This window comes from Neophocaena asiaeorientalis, unplaced genomic scaffold (genome assembly GCF_003031525.2).
Source record: "Neophocaena asiaeorientalis asiaeorientalis breed wild unplaced genomic scaffold, Neophocaena_asiaeorientalis_V1.1 scaffold85, whole genome shotgun sequence".
NCBI classification, from domain to species: domain Eukaryota; kingdom Metazoa; phylum Chordata; class Mammalia; order Artiodactyla; family Phocoenidae; genus Neophocaena; species Neophocaena asiaeorientalis.
Genome location: NW_020174301.1, coordinates 1,090,274 through 1,106,541, shown reverse-complemented (window position 1 = coordinate 1,106,541; position 16,268 = coordinate 1,090,274). Strand labels below are relative to the sequence as shown.

At 37.2% G+C, this 16,268-nt stretch overlaps 1 protein-coding gene across 3 annotated transcripts in view; it reads right to left on the bottom strand.

Annotated features, from left to right (window-relative positions):
- ADD3 (adducin 3) overlaps positions 1-16,268 on the bottom strand; it is a 121,674-nt gene that overhangs the window by 58,580 nt on the left and 46,826 nt on the right. The window contains exon 1 of one of the 3 annotated variants that reach the window (XM_024755909.1): positions 13,415-13,500. The exons of the other annotated variants lie outside the window; for them this stretch is intronic. The gene's annotated coding sequence lies outside the window, so the exon portion shown is untranslated. Of the gene's footprint in view, positions 1-13,414; positions 13,501-16,268 lie in introns of those variants that run through there. 3 annotated transcript variants of the gene reach the window in all.

Genomic DNA, 16,268 nt, shown 5'->3' with positions numbered 1-16,268 from the left:
AGGTATCCCATGATGGAATTCATTGTTCTAAGCACCTCCCCTCTCCCCTTTTGCTGCACAAGAGTTCATGTACTCCTAATGCCAGTATATTTTCAAGCACAACTTGGATGGCACACTCAATTTGGGTACCACTAGGGGATAGGGCTTAACCAGTGAAAAGAAGAAAAGCTCTCTGCTCCAAGTATGAGAGAGACATTCTGTAATCTTCAGAATGAAGATGCTCTCAAGTGCCAGAACTCAAACCAGCACAATGAGAAGCTGTCTCCAACTAAAGTGCTGTGAAAGCACGAAGTGTGATTTGTTAAAGAAATAGAAGGCATCTCAAACAAGTGGTAGACTGAAAACAAAGCACAAAACCAAAAAAAGGGTTTTTTCCTTAACAAACACCATCTGATCGAGGATATATCTGGGGTAGGAAAGGGGAGGAGAAGAAAAGTTTAACCTTTGGCTGATGGTGACACTAACTTATAGAAATATGGTATAACTATTAGTGACTCAAACAGCCACAGAGACGAGCTTTGCTTGGCAAACTTCAGCTCTGTGGGACACAGACTAGTTTGAAATGTCTAAGGGAAGGAACTTCCCCACCTACAAGGCTGGCTGAGGAAAGAAAAGGTCTCTCTGAGCTGTTGAAATCAGGTCACTTAAACTCATGATAGTCTAACTAGAGCCTTGGGTAGCATTAACAAAGACCATTCAGGAGAGGAGGCTGGAGATACGAAATTGTCAGCTCATATTTAAAGTGATTTTTTTCCCTCAACAATTTATTATGATAATATTTAATACTAATATATATGGATTTACTATTTTAGTCTTAAAAATTTTACATATACAGCAAATTTGAAAGAATTTACAGTAAGCACCATGCATGCACTAGCTAGATTCTATCATTAACACTGTTCTATACTTATTTTATCACATATCTCTTCAACTACCCATTCCTCTTTCCAGCCATTAATCTATCTCACCTTTCGTGCATTTAGAGTAAATTACAAGCATTAGTATACTTCCCCCAAATACTTCAGCATACATATCATTACCTAGAGTTCAGTATTTGCTTATCGCTTTTTTCTTTTATGTAAAACGTACATACAATGAAATACAGAAATGTAAGTGTACACTTGTATAACCCCAACTGATGTCAAAATACAGAACGTTACCTTCACCCCAGAAAAGTTCTCTCATGCCTCTTCCCAGGCAATCCCCTTCTCCCACATTCCCAGAGGCAATCACTATTTTGATTTTAAAAGTGATTTTAAACAACTCCAAGTAGTCATGCCTTCGCAACTTGTGCATCAGAACATTCTCCAGCACATCACATAACTTACACTTGGCTGAACAAAATGATCAGATATGAACCAAATAGATGGAAGGAGCCAAAGAAGAAATCATAAAGTTAAAAGCAAGTGTAGACTCATCTGCTCCAATTACTCAATTTCTTAGGTGAAGGAAACAAAACTTAGAAAGCTTTGGCTGCCTGTACCAGTCATCCAACTACTCAGTAATTTACTGGGTGGGCCTAGTCTAAGGCTTTTAGGCAGCAGCTCTACACTTCATTTTAGGGTGAAGAGAACAAACTTTGGAGATAATGCTGGTTCAGAGGAAGAGCTCAACCACTTACAGGCTATACATCTTAAACAAGTCTTTTGGTTTTGTTTTTTTTAAACTCCTTTGAGTCTCAAGTTTTCTCATCTGCAAAACAAGGAAAAGCTTAATTCATAAAGTTTTATGGATTAAAAGAGATAACATTTGTAAAGTGCCAGGCATATTGTTAAGTGATCAAAGGAAGGAAACACAGGAAGTGGAGGGAAAATTGACAGTACGAAGCACAGTTCAAGAATATGCACTTTCACATATTGCTTCTAAGTCCTTGTGCTACCCCGACATTTGCTCTCATTTTGCATATACATGCAAAGAAAATAACAGCACTGAGGCAAGCTGTTTTTCACATCTAAAAAAAAAAAAACAAAGGCTACTCCTTTTCTGTTTGCGTTTATGACAGAACTGGAGTGGTGGGGGGAGAAAAGCACAGACTTTTGACTTCATAGTGACCATATGTACCTTATATCCTTATCTGTCTTTGTATAAACAGCTCCCTTTTCCTGGACTGATCTTCCTTTTATCCACCAAATGAGAAGGTCCAGTTAAAATCTAACGTGCTTTCCTAATCTACTCAGAACAAATTTAAAGCTCCTTCATCTGTGTTTCCATAATGCTTTAAATAACAGCATTACAGAGCTCCTCATCCCAGCTGGCTGCTTCCATGTGTTTCCCCTACTTGAATGGCAGCGCCTCTGCATCCCAAAGCCTAGCACAGAGCTTAGCACACTGAAACCATCCATAAGTATTTGCTGAATGGATATGCCTGGTTATGGTCAAAGTAGCAAAACAACTAAGTCTGAACACTCACCAAAAAAGGAAAGCAAAGTGCCAGAAAAATGGGGGGCAGGGAGATGATCACAGGGCATATTAAAAGGCATGAAATTTAGAAAAGATTAAAAGCCAATTGTGTGTAAACTTTTGTGTTCTCAAAGAAGTGACTGCCACTAAGCAGCTGAAGTGCCACTGGAATAATTCAGTGTGCTGTGTGTTTTATATACTTATCCCATGCACCACCCACGACAACCCTATCAGGCAGTACTATTACGTTCCTTTTATAGATGAGAATACTGAGACTCAAGGAGGTTAAGCAAATAAGGTCACACAGCTAGTGGCAATGGAGATAAAAAGCAGAGTAGTGATGTTTCATTACAAGTCATTTTCATATTAGGCCTACTTCACACACCGCGTGGGGAGGCTCTGCATTAAAGAAGACCCAAACAGTTGAGGGGCAACCAAATAGTACAAGAGATTCAACAGAGGGAGCAAAAATCAATGGCAGAAAAAAAGGCGTAGACAAAAAACAAACCAAAGCTGTGGTGATAAGAGGCGTGTGACTTCTACGTAGGAGTTATCTTCACAGAACAGTTCGCCGCCCGGAGTCATGAAACATAAGCCAGAGATGGCCCTAGAACACGTAGGAGTGCGAAAGAGTAGCTCTTACTCTCGGCATGGTTTTTTTTCCCTCAAATTAATTGTTCTCAGAAGTGATAATACAACATGGATAAAAATGCTGACCATGGTGTTCATGCTTCAGAAGATGATGAGAGCCTCACCAAGTTGATGAAATGAACTCTTGTCTGCAGGCATCTCTGGCTACATTCTGTAGTTTCTCCTTGAGGAATACCCTGGTTTTGCCTCCCTTGCAAAGATGGATTTATGAAGGAAAGCTTCCTAGAAGCCTCCACCTTGAAGTTTAAAGCCTCAAGTCCCACAGCCCTCTGGCTTACCTCCAACATAGCACTCATTACACTGGCTCACAATTGGCTGTTCATGGATATAGTTCTCACATGTGCTGTGAGAACCTGCAAGGCAGGGTCCCTCAGGACCTAGCACAGGGCAAGTTCAAAAAATATTATGGATGGTAAATGAATAATGTCCTTTGCCTATTTAATATTTGATAGATGGTTATCTGTCAAAAGAGGTAATACAGGATTTAAAGAGGAAGCAATTATAAAAAAGTCATATTATAGAAAAGGTTGGGGATAACTGAGACTTGGTTAATGTTCAAAACAGGTCTTTTTTTTCTGGATTAAAAAGAAATGTATTCAACATAACATACAATGATTGGCGAGTTAAGTCTAATGGAGCTGAGGCTGAAATTCAGTAAAACATTGGGTCTAAAGATTAGGCATGATCCCAATTTAAAACAAAAATTAACCGAACTAGTGAGCTTATATTGTATCTGAAGGTTGCCAAACTCCAAGTGGAAAAAAATGTGACTTTGACTCAACTATGGCATAATACTTCCAAAAACAATGCATTTCATTAACCACCTCTTAAAAGATGGCAAAGACTACACGAAAAGAAAAAAAAAAACAGCCACAGAAAAAAGTGAAGAATAAATATTTACGTGCTATTAAAAAACCAGCGTTCACAAATAATTTTTGCTTTGAGAAAAAGTCCAAAAACAGAACAGAAAACAAGCAAAAATAAAATGTAATATGGCCATGCAACATACGAAACATTCATGACACATGCAATTTCTTGTTAAAAGTATTACTTTTGTTTTGATCTGCACCATCTAAGGGTACGGGACTATGCAGCCATTTTTTAATTGTTGCTTTTTCTAAATATGAGGGAAAAACTCTTTAGTTGGAAAAATATGCGTCATATTTCAAATAACTTACCCAGTAAAAAAAGACATACCAAATTTTTTTTTTTAATCTTGGGGCATTTAAGTATTCTCTTCCTTCCAGATTCAAGTTCTTAGCTTCAAAGACTGCTAATAAGATAGGCAGGAGGCCAAGCTGACAAATCACAGGATTTACAGGACTAACAATCTTACTTCTCCAAGATCAAGCTCTGGAGCAGGGGTCTAGCATCCGTGGCCTGTTAGGAACTGGGCCTCACAGCAGGGGGTGAGCGGTGGGCAAGTGAGCAAAGCTTCATCTGCTGCTCCCCATCTCTGGCATTACTGCCTGAATCATCTCCCTCCCCCAACCCCAAGGTCCGTGGAAAAATTGTCTTCCAGGAAACCAGCCCCTGGTGCCACAAAGATTGGGGACTGCTGCTCTAGAGCACGTGCTGCCCATCCATGACAAGAACCACATCCCATCCTCTAAAACTAAAACAGCTTTGAGTCACCAAATCCCATCATAAGCTCTTTCCAAGACAGGGCAAGAGACAGGTTTAGGAATTTTCTCCCCATCTTCACTCCCATTCCTCAATGCCTCAGTGAAAGTACCCATGGATGGTTGGTGGATTTGCCAAATTTCTATTTCCTCAGGCAAACTGACAGCATGATAGGAGGTTTAATTAAAATAAAAACAAACACAAAACCAAAAGTAGCCTATAAACACATCTCTTCTTTGCATCTGGAGACACTTCAGTTTACTGCATCATACTTCCTGCCCCCAAATATTACTAAAGGTGGAGAATATCAACTTGTTCTGTGCCAAATCTATACTATACTGATTTTAATCTACTCTGATTTTAGATTTTAAAAAATTATCTTTAAATTCTAAGTTGGTTAGTCAATTCATCAACTAATTTCTCTACTTTTCTGCTTAAATTCATTTATTCTTTGAACAACAACTCATTCAACACCTATCATGTGCTACAACTGAGGAGGTGGTACAGTTGGAGAATGCAAGACATGAATGAGACATGATCCCTGATTCTAAAATACTAGCAACTTAGTGGGTTCGGGGAGGAAGAAGGGAGAGGCGGTTTCTTAAAAATTTATATAGTACACTGTATGATTATAGATGTATTACAAACTCAGAAAGGAGCCAATATGGAAGATTCCTGAGAAGTTACACTGGAGTCTGGTCTTAAAAGGATGAGTAGGTATGAGGGGTAGGGGGCAGACAGGTATGCAAAGCAGCATACTTAATAAACCTGTCCTTTATCACATGGTTTTACTTTAAATAAAAGTATTACAGATCCATTAATACAAAAAGGAAATCAAAATTGTCACTAGTTAACAGCTTAACAGTGGTTCGTATAATTTAAGCTAGAGGAACCCTACAATCTACTAGCAAACCATACAGTTTTGTACCACGTGCTTTTGCTTTCACTCTAATCTTTTGATTTGCCTGCTAATAAAAGAAACTCAAAAGCCATTTATATCCTTTCTTGGAACAATGCTTGTTCTTACACTGCACTAACCAATGACTTAGAAATAATTAAGACCAATTATCTTGAAGCCAGTCCAACTGCAATCTGCCACCGTATCATCATGAAAGGAGGCTTAAGAATGCCCTAGGTTAACACAAAGGTCAGTAAACAAAGACTTGGTCAACCTGGCACAGATATACCACACCCTATGAGCTCAAAGCCTTAATGGTATCAAGCATAAAGCATGGTTGATTCAATGGGAGGGGCTAGGAAAAAAAAGAAAAACACAACTGATCACAAGCATTGTGTTTGTAAGGCACCTAAATGCTCAAGTTCGCTGGCCCAGAAAGATGCTGATACATACGTGGTTGGAAAATTTGGCTAATCTGATGAAAGGTGAAAAGAATGCCATGTTAAATTGCTGAGAATAGACCACCCATTTTGATCAAGTTACTATTGATGTGAAAATGCCGTAAACTTAAAATTTAAGATATGTTTCCATATCAAAGTACACATAAGTAACAAATCTCCCATTTTTATGGAGAGTATTATGAAGATCATTTACAACGCACACTATATGACAGCCTGAGTGAAAAAAATCTAAAACAGAAAAATTAAAGTAGGATTACTTATATTATGTGACTTCTTTATTCTAAAGATTCCTTTGCCAGGTTCTTTTAAATAGTAATCTCCCCCGCATTTAATATATTATATTAGGATACAGCCAATTTTTTAGAGCACATATTTTACATAAAGCAAGCACTATCTGTACTTTATATTCATGAATTCACACATATGATACCTAAGCTCTGACAAAAAAGAAAATAAAGACCTCCTGCAAAATGTTTGAACTAAGAGGTTTAATCCTAGTGTAGGAGTTTCGCAATGAAACATGTATCTTTGGACAGTGTGTAAGTAACTTCCTCAAAATATTGAGAGAAAAGGGAAAAACAAAACCTTATGAGAACTGCTCTTGAGCCTTTGAGAAGGGAGGTGACTGGAGCAGTATAAAAACTGGGTGGAAGAGGAAAAAGGAGGAGCTAAGACAGTAGATGAAGAGACAACTACGGAGCCAAGAGATAAGGAGGATCACGTAACTGTCGCAGCAGTCTGAGGCCGGCACACCCACATGGAGCTATGCGGCTTATTTCAAGGGGGTGGAACACTGAGCAAGTGAACAATTTTGGTTTTGTTTAACTGAAAGGTTGAGCAATCCTACAAATGGGAGAAGGAAAAAGGGGTGTTTTTCTAATATAGAAAAAGGTAGGATATAATAAATGGTTATCATTTTTAAAACTATTAAAAGAAAAAGAGAAGTAACTACCTTATATATGAAAATGAAAAATTGAGACCTTTGAGGAAAAACACTATAAAGTCCATGTAAATCCAGGGCCACGTCATTTATTGATTGTCACGATAAAGCTTTTTATCCTGTGGACTACACCATCCTTCAGACAACAAGATGCCGGCAAAGTATACTGATGAGAATTTGGGGGGATGTGGATCAGTGTAGTTTTTCTTCAATCCAACTTTTGATTTGGCAGCTTACAGAAACAATTCTCAATGGCTGAGTTTTAAAAACTTACTCCAAGATAAGCAGGACTGTGACTCCAGTGGGCTATTTCCAAGTTGCCAAGCCATTAATCTAAAACAGCTCTCAAGTCCTTTAAACTGATTCCTGCTGGTCCAATATAATAAATGACATGATGTTTTAAATAAAAAGGGGAGAGGGAGGGGAAAAAGAAGGTTCAAACAGTACCTTTGGAGTTGCTGTTAAGTTAAAAAAAAAAAAACCTCGAAGTGGGAAGCAATAAGATAATACACATTTACTACTATATTTTTCAATCATGTGGCTACAAATTACAGAACGGATTTTGGATAGGCCTTCTACCACAAGCAAATTACTTTCTTCAATTTAAAGTTTAACAGCTATTTATTACATTTGCTACACTCTCAGAAATGAAAGCTGAAAACAACCCCCCCATAAGAGATATTTCAAGCTATCTGCAGATGATTTACTCCATTAATCACATCTCTTCATTCGTCTAGGCATTAATGAATACCTTCCTACAGGAATCGGAAAAGGGATACTGTATAGTCAAGTGTTTGCCTTTGTCATGACACAAAAGATGTACCTGATAAACCAGTTAAGCCATCAGTGCACCTAGACCAGTGTTTTTAGTACAGTCAGAACAGAGCTACCAGCTGCAGCTTTAGCATTCTGACTCGGTTGAACAACAAAAATTTGTAGATAGGGCTCAAAGGAGCAAACCTCTCTCAATATAAAGTCATTACATAGATCATACCACCACTATTAAGAAATACTCATGGAAATATACTTTTATTTCAATAATTTCAAAAAAACTAGACATTTAATTACATCACAAAGCAATACAAACAGCTTAAAACTTATGAAAGAATTCCTAATCATAGTCAATCAATTTACCAGGGTAAATTGGATCAAAGGGAAAAAGTAGAAGTTGCCTAGTCTTCTGAAAATGGTGTTATGAAGAATAAACTGCTAAATTAGAAATCAGGTTTTCTTCAAGTCACAACTTACAGGGGTAGACAGAAAGAGAGTTCTTTCCAGAAAGTAGGGAGTTGTTATTAGACCTCCCTGCCACCACCCTCCCCTCAGAAGTCAGAATCCTGAAGGGTAATACCCTCAGTTAAAAGGTAGACCAAAACAACAACAACAGCAACAAAAAACAATCTGTCCACAAACAGAGGGAATTTAAAACACAAACACACACACACACACACACACACACACACACACACAAAACCACCAAAAAGCCTTATCTGTCTTCTCCAGAGCACTGAGTGGGAAAAGAAAAACCTCTCCTGAGAATCTGTAACAACAGATCTATCCTCCCAAGAACTCGGGATTTGAATTTACACACCATCACGGGCCACAAAACCCCACGCCAAGAGAATAACCTGAAATGGTCTTACACCCCAACCAGACACCTGGCGAAAAGGAAACAGATATATTTGGAGAAAGGTGCTCTCAAAAGTGGGCCACCTAAGGATTCCCACAGATAAAATCCTGCCAAGTTCAAAATTCAGAATTACAAAGCACATGCGTAAACGAACCACATTAAACAAAAGTCAGCAGAAACAGAATAGAATTTGACACCTCCCCCATGCCCAGAACTGCAGACAATAGAATACTGAGACATAGACTGTAAAATGAGTATTTTTACCATGTTCAAAATCCTTAAAGATAGAATTAGAAGCATGAGAAAGAAACAAGTTGTTATAAAGACCAATAGATTTGAAAAACTACTGAATAATTGAAAAAAACGTAATGAATGGAATAAACAGTAGACTAGACCCAAGTGGAAAGAGAATAAGCTGGAATACAGATTTGAAAAAACTAGCCAGACTGAAGCACAGAGAAACGGAATATGTAAAAGAGAGGCTAAGAAACATAGAAAATAAAGAAGTCCAACGTACTGGAATTCCTAAAGAGGAAATAGGACAGAGGTCATGTTCGAGGAGATCATGCCTAGAAGTTTTCCACAGCTGTCCAGAGACAAATCATCTGAAGGACTGACAATTAGATTTGCAGTGGATGTCAAAAGAAAAAATAAATATATGTCATGAGACAGAAATAATATTTACAAAGCGCTGAGAGAAGATAACTGTCAGTCTAGAACTGCATATCGAACAAAACTATCAAGAGTAAGTAAAATAAAATACTGTCTCACTAAAGTGTTCGATAAGCTCATTAAAGGAACTTTCAAAGGATTAATTTCAGAAAGAAATTAAAACTGGAAGGAAGAGCTGAGATGGAAGAAGGAGTGAGGGAAGAAACTGGTAAACAAGTGAGTAATTTCAAAAATGTTATATAAAACAATTCCAACAACAAATGTAGGGGGTTAAAAACAAGAACTAAAACCCCATCACATAAGATTGGAATGGAGAATAAGAGTTAAACTGTTTTAAGATCCTTATATTGGTCAGAAGGGGAGAGCTATTACCTTTGTCTAGAATATTTTCAAAACCACTAAAACCAGTACTAATAAACATGACACCCTAATTCTGCCTATTAGTAAAAGATCTGAACAGGCACTTCACAAAAGAGAGTATCTAAATGACCAATAAATACATAAAGAAGTGCCCAACATCATTAGTCATCAGGGAAATACAAATTAGAATCATAATGAGATTACTGCTATCTACCAATAAGGTTAAAATGAAAACAAACACAATAGGCTGTTAATATCAAGTATTGGCAAGGATGTGGAGCATCTGGGACTCCTGAACACTACAAGTCCTTGTGCAATTAGTACAGATATTTTAGAAAATTGTTTGGCATTATCTACAAAAGCTGGACACACACCTGCCCTGTAATCCAGCCACTCCTCTCCCAGGAACAGATTCAACAGAAAAACATACATAGAAACACCAAAAACAACACAAAAATGTTCATGGCAGAATTGTTTTTAATAGCTAAAAACTGGAAGCAGGCTGAATGGCCATCAACAAAATGGGTAGATTATTGTATGTTCATGTAATGGAATACACACAATGAGAATGAACTATTGTTACATGCAACAACATGGGGAAAAAAATGTTGAGCAAAAGAAGCCAGATACAAAAGAGTAGACAGTGAGTGATTCCATTTATACAAAACTCAGAAGGAAGCAACGCTAAGCTATGGTACGTCAGGATTACAGCTACCTTGCAGGGAGGAGGAAACGCCTGAGAAGGCATATCAGGGTGTTTGTTCCTGGTGTTCCGTTTCTTGATCTAAGTGAGGTTACACAGGGTTCACTCTGTGTATATTCACCAAGCTGTAGTATCTTATGATTTGTGCATTTTTCTATGTTATGTTTAACTTATACTTGAAAAAATTAAAACAATTTAAAAGAGAGAAAAGCCTCTTCTCTGTAGCAAAAAAAGCATATACAAATATTGAATCATTATGCTGTATACCTAAAACACAGTTTAATTATATCTCAATAAAATATATCTCAATTATAGAATATCTCAATTATATCTCAATAAAATAAATAAATATATATATTTTAAAAAAGCAAACAGTTAATCCTTCATTAATCCAGTCTATTTGCTATGGTAGATCTCCATACAAATGGATATTCCTCATTTCTCTACAAGCACCTGGATTTCATCTGTGTATTACAGCAACTATGTGCATCACAGGAAGTTTACTCTGTGTGAAGTATAGCACCAATTTGCTTCATTCCTTATAAAAATACTTCTTGAAGATGCTCTCATTCTGTGTTCCCAAAGGAAGGCTTAACTCCAGTCAATTCTCTCACTTAGACTTCCCCAAGGCCAACTAGCAGTAAGAGAAAAAGAAGACAATCCTTTTCTGTAATGTCCTACTCCAATAAAAGTGAGTGTCACTGAATAAGTCAATCCATTAGCCCCTACCGCCAGTCCACTACCTACACTGTCAGGAGGCCATCAGCCTTACCTGTGTCTACTTTGGCTGTAGTTTGTGGCTCTGCTGGATGGGCCTAACCATCTGGAACACTGTGGCTTCCTCCTTCTAAATCAAAAAGCTCAACTGGCTTACCTTCTTTTCATCTTTCATATGATATAGTGGGTGTTTGGAGAAATAGCCGTTAACATAATGAGAGAGACAGCTGCACTTTGTTCTAGCAGAGAACTCATGCTCCAAAAATGTAAAATACACCTGAAGGGACCTTTAAGGTCATCTAGTCCAATTCTCTCTTTTCACCTGTGAGAATTCAGGGCCCTAAGGCTGCTACCTAAGGTCACACAGAGTACTCATCTCCTGACTTCAGGCCAGTACTCTTTCCACTCTTACCATAAAAGTTAAAGTTGCCATTAAGGAAAGAATGCTCAAATTGGAATCCTCTTTCCTATGGAACTTGTTGATTGTCATTCTGCTGAATCATCAATGAACCATTCCATCCCAACTGAGATGAGATACTGAAAAACATTTCCAAGCTATCTGTTTAATGTCAAAAAATGAATTTGCACTGTTGAGAGCAACTTATCAGTGTAACAGACATTAGAATATGAATCCCAAAGAAGGAAGGAGCTCTGGGTAATTAGCATTGTTCCAGTGGCAATCAAAGATTTTTAGGATGGTAAGATGAAAGGTGTAATATCCTGAGGTTGTTCTGAGGCTTTAAGAGAGAATAAAGTGGTAGAATAGTTACAATACAGAGCAAGTATTTAGTTCTTTGTAAAGGAATTATCTGGTTTATAAAAGAAATAGAATGGCTTCAATTATAGCATGAAAACTTCTAAATGTTCTTGGGACCTTCTTTAAAAAATTTATTCAGAAGGGGTTTCTCCTTGTCATTCAGTCTTTGCAGCACACATATTCCATATTTAATTCACTCTCTGCCTCTAACCCAGTATTTTACTAATGTTCACATTCTAATCTGGGCATATATCCAACCCCTTGCTCCATGCAACACTGGAATAAACTTTAATATATTAGGAAATTAGAAAAATGAACGGGAGGGAAAGCAAATATATTTTCACACAAAGTACAGGATACAGCTATGATCTGTCAAGCTTACGGGACTATCTCCTTAGCTAACAGTAAAGGTATAGGACTCTCCTTAGCTGAACAGGAAGTAGCAATCTAAAAAGTATAAATATTCCCAAGCCCCAATTCTATTCCCTTCCCTTCACATATTCAGCACACACTCACCCTTTGACCAGGCCTGTGTTGAACACATCCATTCAAATAGCCTTGATGAAGTGTCAGTAGTCTACGGATGACAAGTATTTTTGAGAGTCCACAAGAATAACCTTTAACCATGACGTCCCCAAATAAAAAACCTATGTTGGTTGTACTCCTCTGAGGAAAGAGGTTGTAGTAAGAATGACAAAACCAGCCTTGGCTCTTAAGAAATTCATATTTGTATGAATGATCTTTAGTTTCCCATTTCTGAAAGTTGTTTCCATGGCATCAAAATATAACTTAAAAAAATAGAATTTCCTTTCATATCCTTTGCAGGACACAATGTAAGCTCACAAACAAGACACCTAACCCAGGTCCAGGGCAACAGAGGTGGAAAGGGAGCATTTCATAGTGGAGCTAACATGTGATTATAATATATACAATGTTTATGAGACTTACAAATTATATATATTTGATTTATAAATTATAATTTAAAAGGATAAGCGTTAGCCAAGCAAAGAAGCAGTGAGAGAGTGTTCTAGGCACTAGCAGCAGCAAGAGCAAAAGCAACGGTATATCTGGGACCAATGATAATTTAGCAGTAGTACAGCAAATCCTTCCTATAGCTCCACTTGATTTTTTTTTAGTTAATTTTTATTGGAGTATAGTTGCTTTACAAGGTTGTGTTAGTTTCTACTGTACAGCAAAATGAAATAGCCATACATATACATATATCCCCTCCCTTTTGGACTTCCTTCCCATTCAGGTCACCACAGTGCATTAAGTAGAGTTCCCTGTGCTATACAGTATGCTCTCATTAGTTATCTATTTTATACATAGCTGCACTTTAGAATGGGTTTGATGCTGAAAAAGTCAGTTAGCTGGATACTTGGATGCTGATTAGAGGTGCTCAGGTGAATCAACAGGAGATCATATTCCAAATGGTAATTCTGCGTATATAAATAAGACAGGCTCAAAACAAAGGAAATAGGGATATGCTCAAATGGGTGTGCTTAGAGAAGGGAGGAAGCGGTGAGCATTTTAACCAAGAAAACACTATAGAATTACTTTCAAAAGAATACCCCTTTTAGTTGCTTGATTTTCCCAGCTTACCTTTTAAATCAACAGGAGGAGAGCACACCAGTGTTGCCACAATCCTTACAAAGTGTTATCACCATGGGTCTGACACACAAAAACAGAGCTCACTCTCAAACAGGAAGTCAAACAGGAAGTCACCACCTTGTCAGTTAGATGGTACACATTAGAAATGAAAAGATCAGCTGTATGGAAAAAGCAATAAAAAAAACATGTGGAATGGAGAGAAGGAACTCTTTCTGAGATTTTGCCCTCTGCCACCACAGGCTCCACAATTTATGAACAGCTGGGAAATTTCCTTTTCACAGGAAAAGGATGACTTCTTAGTTCACATTAAAGTGGAAATGACAAACACTGACTGTATCACACAGAAAAAAAGGTGTTTCCTGAAGAAAGGAGACAGAGCACAGCCTTTATTAAAACACACACATGCATGCACACACACACGAGAAGCAAAATACATGAATACAGCAAGCAGAAAAAAATCTTTTTCAAGAGATAAAGGAGAAAACAACTAAACCATGGAAATGTTTCACATGGTAGGAGTTAGCCTTAGTGGGATAATCATTTTGCCCCAGTGGGTTATCTCAAGTGCAAATAGGCTTAAGGGGAATGATAAGAACCTATTTGCACTTTATATTCATGCAGGGATTTTTATATATATTAAAAAAAATAAATGTCTAGTTTCAGTTTTTCTTCCACACACACACACAAAAAGGATCCATGTTTTATCACTAACTTATCACAAGTTCTTATAGTTCAGATTATTTCAAAGAATTGATGCTTAAATGGTTTGTTCTTTAAATAAATTACACTAATTCTTAAGCATATTCTTTCATTCAGCAAAAAGTATTCTCTGAGTGCCTACCCTGCACTAGATACCAGTTTACATGTTTGAGACACAGTGGAGTACAAGCTTCCTGCCCTCTCTGAACTTAAACTAGTCACAACTGTGAAGGATATATTTTAAAAATTGCTTTGTCTAGTTTTGTTGTACTGAATAGTAGCAGTGATTTTAAAACTTTACTGCAAAACAGAATCACATGAGGAGATTTTAAAAATCCCAGGCTGCATCCCATTCCATTTAAATCAGAATCTTGGGGATGAGACCCAAACATCAGTATTTTTTTAAGCTTCCTAGATGACTTCAAAGAAAAGTCATATTTGAGTACCAGTGAACTGGCACATCAGTTCTCATTGAAGAAATGAAGATAAAAATAAAGAATCCCTAGAAATAGATTCCTCTATGTTCTTCTCCCAATCCTACCAACTCAAAGTAAGAAGATTCATTGGGCGTACAGGACAATTTTCTTAGTGGGGAGGTGAGATTTACTTGCTATCCACATCAGCAACTCCCCCACCCCTCACCCTAGTCAAAATACAATTCCTGTGGGGGGGGGGCTACCAAGCTTGCCTTTTCTGCCTTCTGCTAGGACATCTGGGATAAGTGGGGACAAAAGAGTCATCTTGGAATATGCTGACACACATGAAGCATATAGAGGTGCTTCTATAATATGACAATCATAGTATAAGAACTTAATTGTTTAAAAAATTCTGCTTATTGGATCATTGTCTTAAATCTTAGGATCAAAAAGTCACACTGAGGTTCAAATTAGCAAGAAGGGGTTAGGCACCATTAACTCAAGTATATGTTTGATAAAACAAAATAATCCAAAATCAAGATGTTTTGGTTCTCAATGGGAAGAATACAGGTAAAATCATTAGGAAATGCCCAAATCCAAAGGTAGGTATTATTAATAATGTTGTGGAACTAAAGGGAACAAAAGACAGACAAAATTAAAGTCCTTTATAGAGCAAAATATAGTCCCTTTTTCATATTTCTATATGTTTATTTAAAAAGCAATTTAAATTAACTAGTAAGAGCAAAATGGAACTAAATTTTTCACCATGAAAGGTCATTCCCTGCACTTAAATATCTCATAAAAGCTGATTTATAAAATTCTGAAGAGTTCCCATTCTAGACCTGCACAGATCTTTCTAGAGAATATACTTGATGATATCTTAAAAGTTCCATCTAGAAAGTCTGTCATTACCTAGTTTACAAACCCTTGTGCTCCTCCAGTTCACTATATCCATCAGACTTTACAGCCAAATCCTTCAGGCATGTCACTGATCCCTTCCTGGTTGTTTTCATTTCACGTGTGAGTCACAAGCATTTCTCAATATTTTTACCATGTGTTGTAATATCCACCACACTCAGTTTTTAGTATACATCTTTTCTCTTCGAAGTAAATATTCTAAATGCTTTAAGCATGTCCCATTAGTATGTCCCAAGAATGTACCTGGTAATAGTCCATGATTTAAAAATAGCTATTGGAAAAGTAACATCATACACAGAAACCACAAAAATCACCATTTCTAAGATGGTAGAACCATTCATTATAGTATATTGCCTGTTAACCAAACAATACATTTAATCTCTTTTGACATGTTTATGTACAAAGTTCAACCGACATTACAGAGAATACATTCGAAGTTGAAGACATCTTTCTTTAATCTGTGAGTAGAGAGATAAAGAGATCTAGTGGCAAAAAACAAAGACACCTTTTGGTTAAGTAAAAATGCTTTCCCACATCTTTTCAAAGGAAGAAGTTTCCAGAGCAAGCTATTAGGGAAAATTACTGGCAATTATTTTTGGCTACATAACAACAATGTAATACACAGAGAAAGGTTAGTTGTCACATAATAACCAATTAGAAAAGTGTTGGGTGGGATGGGGTAGTGAAGGGGAGAGCTAGGGGTGTAAGGGAAGAATATGCAAGTATCACAGATTTCTTAAGAGTCTGTGTCACTGAGTGTCTACCCTCACCCCACCTCTTATCAATAAAGGCATCAAAGGATTTTGCCACCA